General features: G+C 39.3%; 1 non-coding gene across 1 annotated transcript; it reads left to right on the top strand.

Annotated features, from left to right (window-relative positions):
* Positions 1 to 6,321: 6,321 nt before the first annotated feature.
* LOC130857899 (U6 spliceosomal RNA) lies at positions 6,322 to 6,428 on the top strand. The gene has a single exon (XR_009054897.1). It is a non-coding gene; the product is annotated as a U6 spliceosomal RNA (small nuclear RNA).
* Positions 6,429 to 7,574: the final 1,146 nt, after the last annotated feature.

Below are 7,574 nucleotides of genomic sequence, written 5' to 3'. Positions count from 1 at the left end.
TTGTCTCTTTGTTATGAAAATGAAGTGTAGGTTGTTCAAGTCCTTAGCATCCTGATCATAAAAATGGTTACTATTGTGCAGATTAAATTAAATTTCTCAAATTATTTTGTGCCCTCCACTAAACTCTTTACCATATTAATTACTCTCATTTCTTCTTTAGCTGTCCAACATTCAACATATTCTTTATTTCTAGTAACAGCATTAGATTTCAAAAAGTAACCCATGCTACATGAAGCAATGAAATAAAAAGTAGAGATAGAGAACCACGCAGAAAAAAATATATTCTATCAGGATTGTGTTTGGTTGCTGGTAACAGAAACATGGCTGTGATTGATTTGACTCACAGAACAAGGACTTCAGAGGTTTGCATCTGCTTAAGAAACCAGGCAGTGTCATAGACAGTGCTGCAATAAATACCTTCCTATCTATATATACTTCAAAATTTTTTTGTTATTTCTGCATCTTATTCTCTTTAGCACCTTCAGTTCAGCTCCTCTACTTATATTTCTTGTCAATAAAATAGTGTCTCTTATCAGTTCCTGAATCTGTTTGTTTACAAGTCCTCATTAAGCTTTGAGTTCATCTTAATTGGAGTAAGACATTCCAAAAATAAAAAAATCATGCCACAGTTGCTTTCCAAGATTTCATTGCCATTCAATTTTAATAGCACTTTGGGTGCATGCACATTTTTAAATTACATTCTTCATTAAATCATTTTGAGATAACTGGTTGAGATAAAGAGCAATTTGGATGGAAAAAGAGAAGTTGGAGCCCTACCTCACTCCTTATACCAAAATACATTCCAGCTGTATTTAATTTAAGTGTAACAAATAAAACCAGGAAAGTACTAGAAGTAGAAAAAAATGTTTACCTTTTAGTATGAAGAATTTTTAAATCTTATATATTGCTTGCATTGCCAACCAACTTTCTATAAAATCACTTCAGTGATTGAGTGTTGAATGCTGAGTAGTGCTCCAAGGCATTATGTTGAGTAAACAAAGAAACCAACAGGAATAAGATCACTGATCAAGTGCTGACTGCAAACTTGAGCAGGAGATCCAAATTTATTCATCGCTAAATCCAATTTTCTGTCTTCAGATAAATATGTGTTTCCCTGGAGTCTCACTTAGATGCAGAACAACCAGTATAACACTTTGTCCAACTAAATACATTGTAAACAAGGTTAATGTTACTTACAAGTATCAAACATTTTGTATTGAGCCATAGAGTTGGCATATGCAAAACAGATGAAGTTATTCTGATTACAATTGTACTGTGTGGGCTTGAACCACGGCACCACCATCCTGAAGTTATCATGCCTAAACAAATTAGAAGGCTTATAATTCCGCTGCAGATAGTCTTTGGTTCCTCTCCTTTTTGCTCAGTACTCAAATGGTCATTTAGTTATGTAAACCCTTCCTTCTCTACTTAAGTTGGGACAGTTTTAATTTTTGGAGTTAGAACTGAGCAACATCTCCTTGATTTAGTTTTAAATGTCATTTCACAATGTACTTATAAAGCAACAGCAGCAGTTAACCAAATGCCTGAGTCACTCGAGAGCTCAGAGCAAAGCTCTGTTAAAAGATGTTCAATTAATTGTGCACATTCAGTACGTTTTAGCCAGCATCTTTAGTTTAGAGTTTCTTGTAAACTTTCAAATGGATGCAACTCATAAAAGACATATTTCTTTGTAGTGAGGTGGCTTGTACTCTTGCAAAGCATTTTAAGAGTACAAGAAACATTGGTGCTAAGAGTGCAGAAAACATTCCATTATCTTCTGGAGAAGTCATAAGACTGGAGACCTGTCAGCCACCCACCACTGGCACCTTTCAAAAATGTGCGCACACACACACCACCCCACACACACACACAAAGATTAGCCATGGAAGATTTACAGTCTTCTATTTTCACATTGTTTTAAAATACAAGCACTTTGGAGGTGTTGCCTAGATAGTGAAGTAGGAGCTTCACCTTCACTGAGCTCAACTTCTCCCATAGGGCACACCAAAATTACAACCATTTACATAGCAACTATCAATGAGAATGACCTGAACACTAGCAAAAAAGATTTTCTATAACTAAGGATATAAAGAAGGAGCAACAGTGACATTGGTAGTGGGTAGTATAGTCAAGACCCACATTCCTGGGTAGGTGACCCACAAACAGGAGGACAATTACAATTGCAGAAGTTCTCCCCAAAGGAGTGAAGGTTCCAAGTCCCAGGAGTCCTGCACCAGGAGGACAAGCTCCCAGAATGTCTGGCTTTGAAGGCCAGTGGGACTTGTTTAAGGGAGAGCCAGAGACTCTGCTCCTAAAAGGCACATGCAAAATCTCACATGCTCTGAGACCCAGTGCAGAGTCCATAATTTGAAGGGAGCTTGGGTCTTCCTCTTCCTTGGTAACACCCACTTACTGACCTTGGAGAGGTTCCCAGAGAGGCAAGAGCAAACAAGGACTCCCCCTGAGGACATAGATGCTAGCAGCAGTCATTTTTAAGAGCTCATTTTACCACAATGATAGTGGTGCTGGCAAGCACAAGTCTTCCTCTAGTCTGTTAGCACCAAGGGCTTATCCACACACCAGCTGGTGAGAACCAGTCCTAGGACCCCCAGGCTGAGAGGCCAGCAGCATAGGAACTAAGCTCCACCCAGCAGCCAGACACCCTTGTCCACAGTCAGCCACACCAAGACCTAACCCCATGAGCCAACATGTTGGCAGGCAACAAACCAGGCCGGGGACCAGTTCCATCTACCAGCTGCCCACAGTAGTCAGTGCCATCAAAACAGAAGGGCCCAGCAGCCCCCATAGGGCCACCCCTAGAGCATATAGCTCTGGTAACCAGAGAAGAGTATGCTGCTGGGCCCCATAGGACATCGCCTATATAAGATTACTTCTCCAAGATCAGGAAACATAACCGACATACTTAATACATAGAAATAGAGAATTAGGCAAAATGAGGGAACAAGAGAATATGTTCCAAATTAAGGAACAAAATAAAATCCCAGAAGAAGAACTTAGTAATATGTAAGATAACAATTTTACCTGATTGTTATCAGCTAACAGTAGATAAACAATCTACCTGATAAATAATTCAAGGTAATGATCATAAAGATGCTTTAATGAACTCAGGAGAAAAATGGATGAACAACATGAGAAGTTTAACAAAGAGTTAGAAAATATAAAGAACAAAATAGAGCTGAAGAATACAATAACTGAATTAAAAATACACTAGAAGAGAGAGAGATAGGATCAAGATGGCAGAGTAGGAGGATGAGCACTCACTCCCTCTTGCAAGAGCACCAGAGTTACAACTAACTGCTGAACAATCATAGACAAAAAGACACTGGAACTCACCAAAAAAGACACCCCACATCCAGAGACAAAGGACAAGCTGCAATGAGACGGTAGGAGGTGCACCATCATGTAAAAATCAAATCCCATAAGGGCTGGATGGGTGACTCACAAACTGGAGAACAGTTATACTGCAGAAGTCCATCCACTAAAGTGAAGGTTCTGAACCCCAGGTCAGGCTTCCCAACCTGGGAGTACAGCAATGGGAGGAGGAATCCCGAGAGAAGCAGACTTTGAAAGCCAGTGGGATTTGATTGCAAGACCTCCACAGGACTGGGGGAAACAGAGACTCCACTGTTGGAGGGCACACAAAAAAGTGTGTTCACCAGGACCCAGGGGGAAGGAGCAGTGACCCCATAGGAGACTGAACCAGACCTACCTGCTGGTGTGGGGGGTTGCCTGTGGAGGTGGGGGGCGACTGTGGCTCACCGAGGAGATAGGGGCACTGGCAGCAGGGGTTCTGGGAAGTGCTCATTGGCATGAGCCCTCCCAGAGTCTGCCATTAGCTCCACCAAAGAGACTGTAAGCTCCAGTGCTAGGTAGCCTCAGAGCAAACAACCAACAAGGTGAGAACACAGCCTCACCCATTGGCAGACAAGCAGATTAAAGTGCCACTGAGCTCCACCCACCAACTCAGATTAAAGTCTTACCGAGCTCCACCCACCCAGCCCAACCCACCACCAGTCCCTCCCATCAGGAAGCATGCACCAGCCTCCTAGATAGCTTCCTCCACAGGAGGGCAGACAGCAGTATCAAGCAGTATCAGCAGTATTTCGACTTATGGAACTGAAAACCACAGCCACAGAAAGATAGAGAAAATGAAAAAGCAGAGAACTTTGTACCAGATGAAGGGACAGGATAAAACCCCAGAAAAACAACTAAATGAAGAGGAGATAGGCACCCTTCCAGAAAAAGAAGTCAGAATAATGATGGTGAAGATGATCCAGGAATTTGAAAAAAGACTGGATGCAAAGATGGAAAAGTTTACCAAAGACCTAGAAGAATTAAAGAGCAAACAAACAGAGATATGTAACACAATAACGGAAATGAAAAATACACTAGAAGGAACCAACAGCAGATTAACTGAGACAGAAGGGCGAATAAGTGAGCTGGAAGACAGAATGGTTGTAATCACTGATGTGGAAAAGAATACAGAAAAAAGAATGAAAAGAACTGAGGACAGCCTAAGAGACCTCTGGGACAACACTGAACACACCAACATTCACATTATAGGGGTCCCAGAAGGAGAAGAGAGAGAGAAAGGATCCGAGAAGATACTGGAAGAGATTCTAGTTGAAAACTTCCCTAACATGGGAAAGGAAATAGCTACCCAAGTCCAGGAAGCACAGAGAGTCCCAGGCAGGAAAAACCCAAGGAGAAACACGCCAAGACATATAGTAGTCAAATTGACAAAAATTAAAGACAGAGAAAAGTTATTAAAAGCAACAAGGGAAAAACGACAAATAACATACAAGGGAACTCCTGTAAGGTTAACAGCTGATTTCTCAGCAGAAACTCTGCAGGCCAGAAGGGAGTGGCATGATATATTTAAAGTGATGAAAGGGAAGAAGCTACAACCAAGAATACTCTACCCAGAAAGGATCTCATTCAGATTCCATGGAGAAATCGAAAGCTTTACAGACAAGCAACAGCTAAGAGACTTCAGCACCACCAAACCAGCCCTACAACAAATGCTAAAGGAACTTCTCTAAGCAGGAAACAAGAGAAGAAAAGGACCTACAAAAACAAAGCCAAAACAATTAAGAAAATGGTAATAGGAACATACATATTGATAATTACCTTGAATGTAAATGGACTAAATGCTCCAACCAAAAGACACAGAGTGGCTGCATGGATACAAAAACAAGACCCATATATATGCTGTCTACAAGAGACCCACTTCAGACTTAGGGACACATACAGCCTGAAAGGGAGGGGATGGAAAAAGATATTCCATGCAAATGGAAATCAAAAGAAAGCTGGAGTAGCAATACTCATATCAGATAAAATAGACTTTGAAATAAAAAATGTTACAAGAGACAAGAAAGGACACTCCATAAAGATCAAGGGATCAATGCAAGAAGAGGAGATACCAATTATAAATATATATGCACCCAATATAGGAGCACCTCAATACATAAGGCAAATGCTAACAACTATGAAAGAGGAAATGCAAGGCAGAAATAGAGACACAGATGTAGAGAACAAACATATGGACACCAAGTGGGGAACACGGGGAGGGTTGGGGGGGAATGAATTGGGAGACTGGGATACCAAATTGTGCACTCTAAATATATGCTGTTTTTTGTTGTCTGTTAACTGTATCTCAATAAAAGTTCTTTTAAAAAAATACACTAGAAGGAATCAACAGTAGAATAGATGATGAAGAGGAATGCATCAGCAAACTTGAGGACAAAGCAGTGGAAATCACCAAAGCTGAGCAGAAAAAAGAATTTTTTTAAATGAGTATAGTATAAGAGACAACATTAAACATAGTAACAGTCACATTACAGGGCTCCAAGAAGGAAAAGAGAGAAAAAACAGGCAGATACTTCTTTGAATAAATGATAGCTTAAAACTTCCCTAATCTGGGAAAGGGAACATTCATATCCAGCAAGCACAGAACATCCCCCCAAAAAAGATGAATTCAAAGAGATCCACACCAAGAAACACTGTAATTAAAATGGCAAAAATTAAAGACAAAGAGAAAATCTTAAAAGCAGCAAGGGAAAAGCAACAAGGTATGTACAGGGGAACTCCCATAGGGCTATCAACTAACTTTTCAGCAGAAACACTGCAGGTCAGAAAGGAGTGGCATGATACATTTAAAGTGATAAAAGGGAAAAGCCTACAACCAAGAATACTCTACCTGACAAGACTAGCATTCAGATCTGAAGGAGAAATAAGTAGTTTTACAGACAGTCAAAAGCTAACAGAGTTCAGCACCATTAAACCAACTTTACAAATATGTTAAAGGGTGCTTACTTTGATAACACTAAAATTTAAATGATTCAGAGACGATTAGCATGGCCCCAAGCAAGGATGATATGCAAGTTCATCAAGCGTTCCATATTTGTATGAGATCAAAAACAGAAAATATAGGGGAGAGGAGTAAAAAATGTAAATCTTTTAGAATGTGTTTAATCTTAAATGACTACCAGTTTAAAACAAGTAAATATAGTTATAGGTCAACATATATAAACCCTGTGGTAACCACAAACCAAAAAACTACAATAGATTCAATAGAGAGAAAGGAATGCAAGCACACCACTAAAGGAAGTTACCAATAACATTGTAAATCAGCTATACTCCAATAAAAAATTTTTAAAATGAAAATAAATAAAAATAAATAAAGTCATCAAATCACAAGGGAAGAAATTAAAAGAAGAAGAAAAAACAGAGAACTACAAAGCAATCAGAAAACAAGTAACAAAATGGCAATGCATATGTACCAATCAATCATCACTTTAGATGTCAATGGACTAAATGCTCCAATCAAAAGACTTAGTGTGACTGATTAGATTAAAAACAAGACCTGTATATATGCTGCTTACAAGAGACTCATTTCAGAGCTAAAGACACACACAGACAGAAAGCAAGGATGTGGGGGGAAAAGGTATTTCATGCAAATGGAAATGACAAGAATGTGAAGGTAGCAACACTCATACCAGACAAAATAGACTTTAAAACAAAGTCTCTAACAAAAGAGAAAGAAGGTCATTACATAATGATAAAGGAACCAACACAGGAAGAGGGTATTACGCTAGTTAACATATATGCACCTAATACAAGAGCACCTAAATATATAAAGCAAATATTAACAACCATAAAGGGAGAAGTTGCCAACAATACAATAATAGTAGGGGACTGATAACACCCCACTTACATTTAATGGACAGATCATCCAGACAGATAGTCAGTGAGGAAACAGTGGTCTTAAATGACACATTAGACCAGTTGGACTTGGTAGATATATACAGGACATTCCACCTGAAAAACCGTAGAATACACATTCATTTCAAGTGTGCATGGAATTGTCTCTAGGATAGGTCACATGCTAGGCCATAAAACAAGTCTCAACAAATTTAAGAAGATAGAAATTATATCAAGCATTTTTTCCAACCACAACAGTATGAAACTAGAAATCAATTACAGAAAGGAAAGTGGGGGAAAAAACCAAACAGATGGAGACTAAACATGGTACTAAAAAACCAAGAGGTTGA

Source organism: Hippopotamus amphibius, chromosome 7, assembly GCF_030028045.1.
Source record: "Hippopotamus amphibius kiboko isolate mHipAmp2 chromosome 7, mHipAmp2.hap2, whole genome shotgun sequence".
Lineage (NCBI taxonomy): Eukaryota > Metazoa > Chordata > Mammalia > Artiodactyla > Hippopotamidae > Hippopotamus > Hippopotamus amphibius.
The sequence above is the reverse complement of the archived record's forward strand: the minus strand, read 5'-3'. Positions and strand labels throughout refer to the sequence as shown.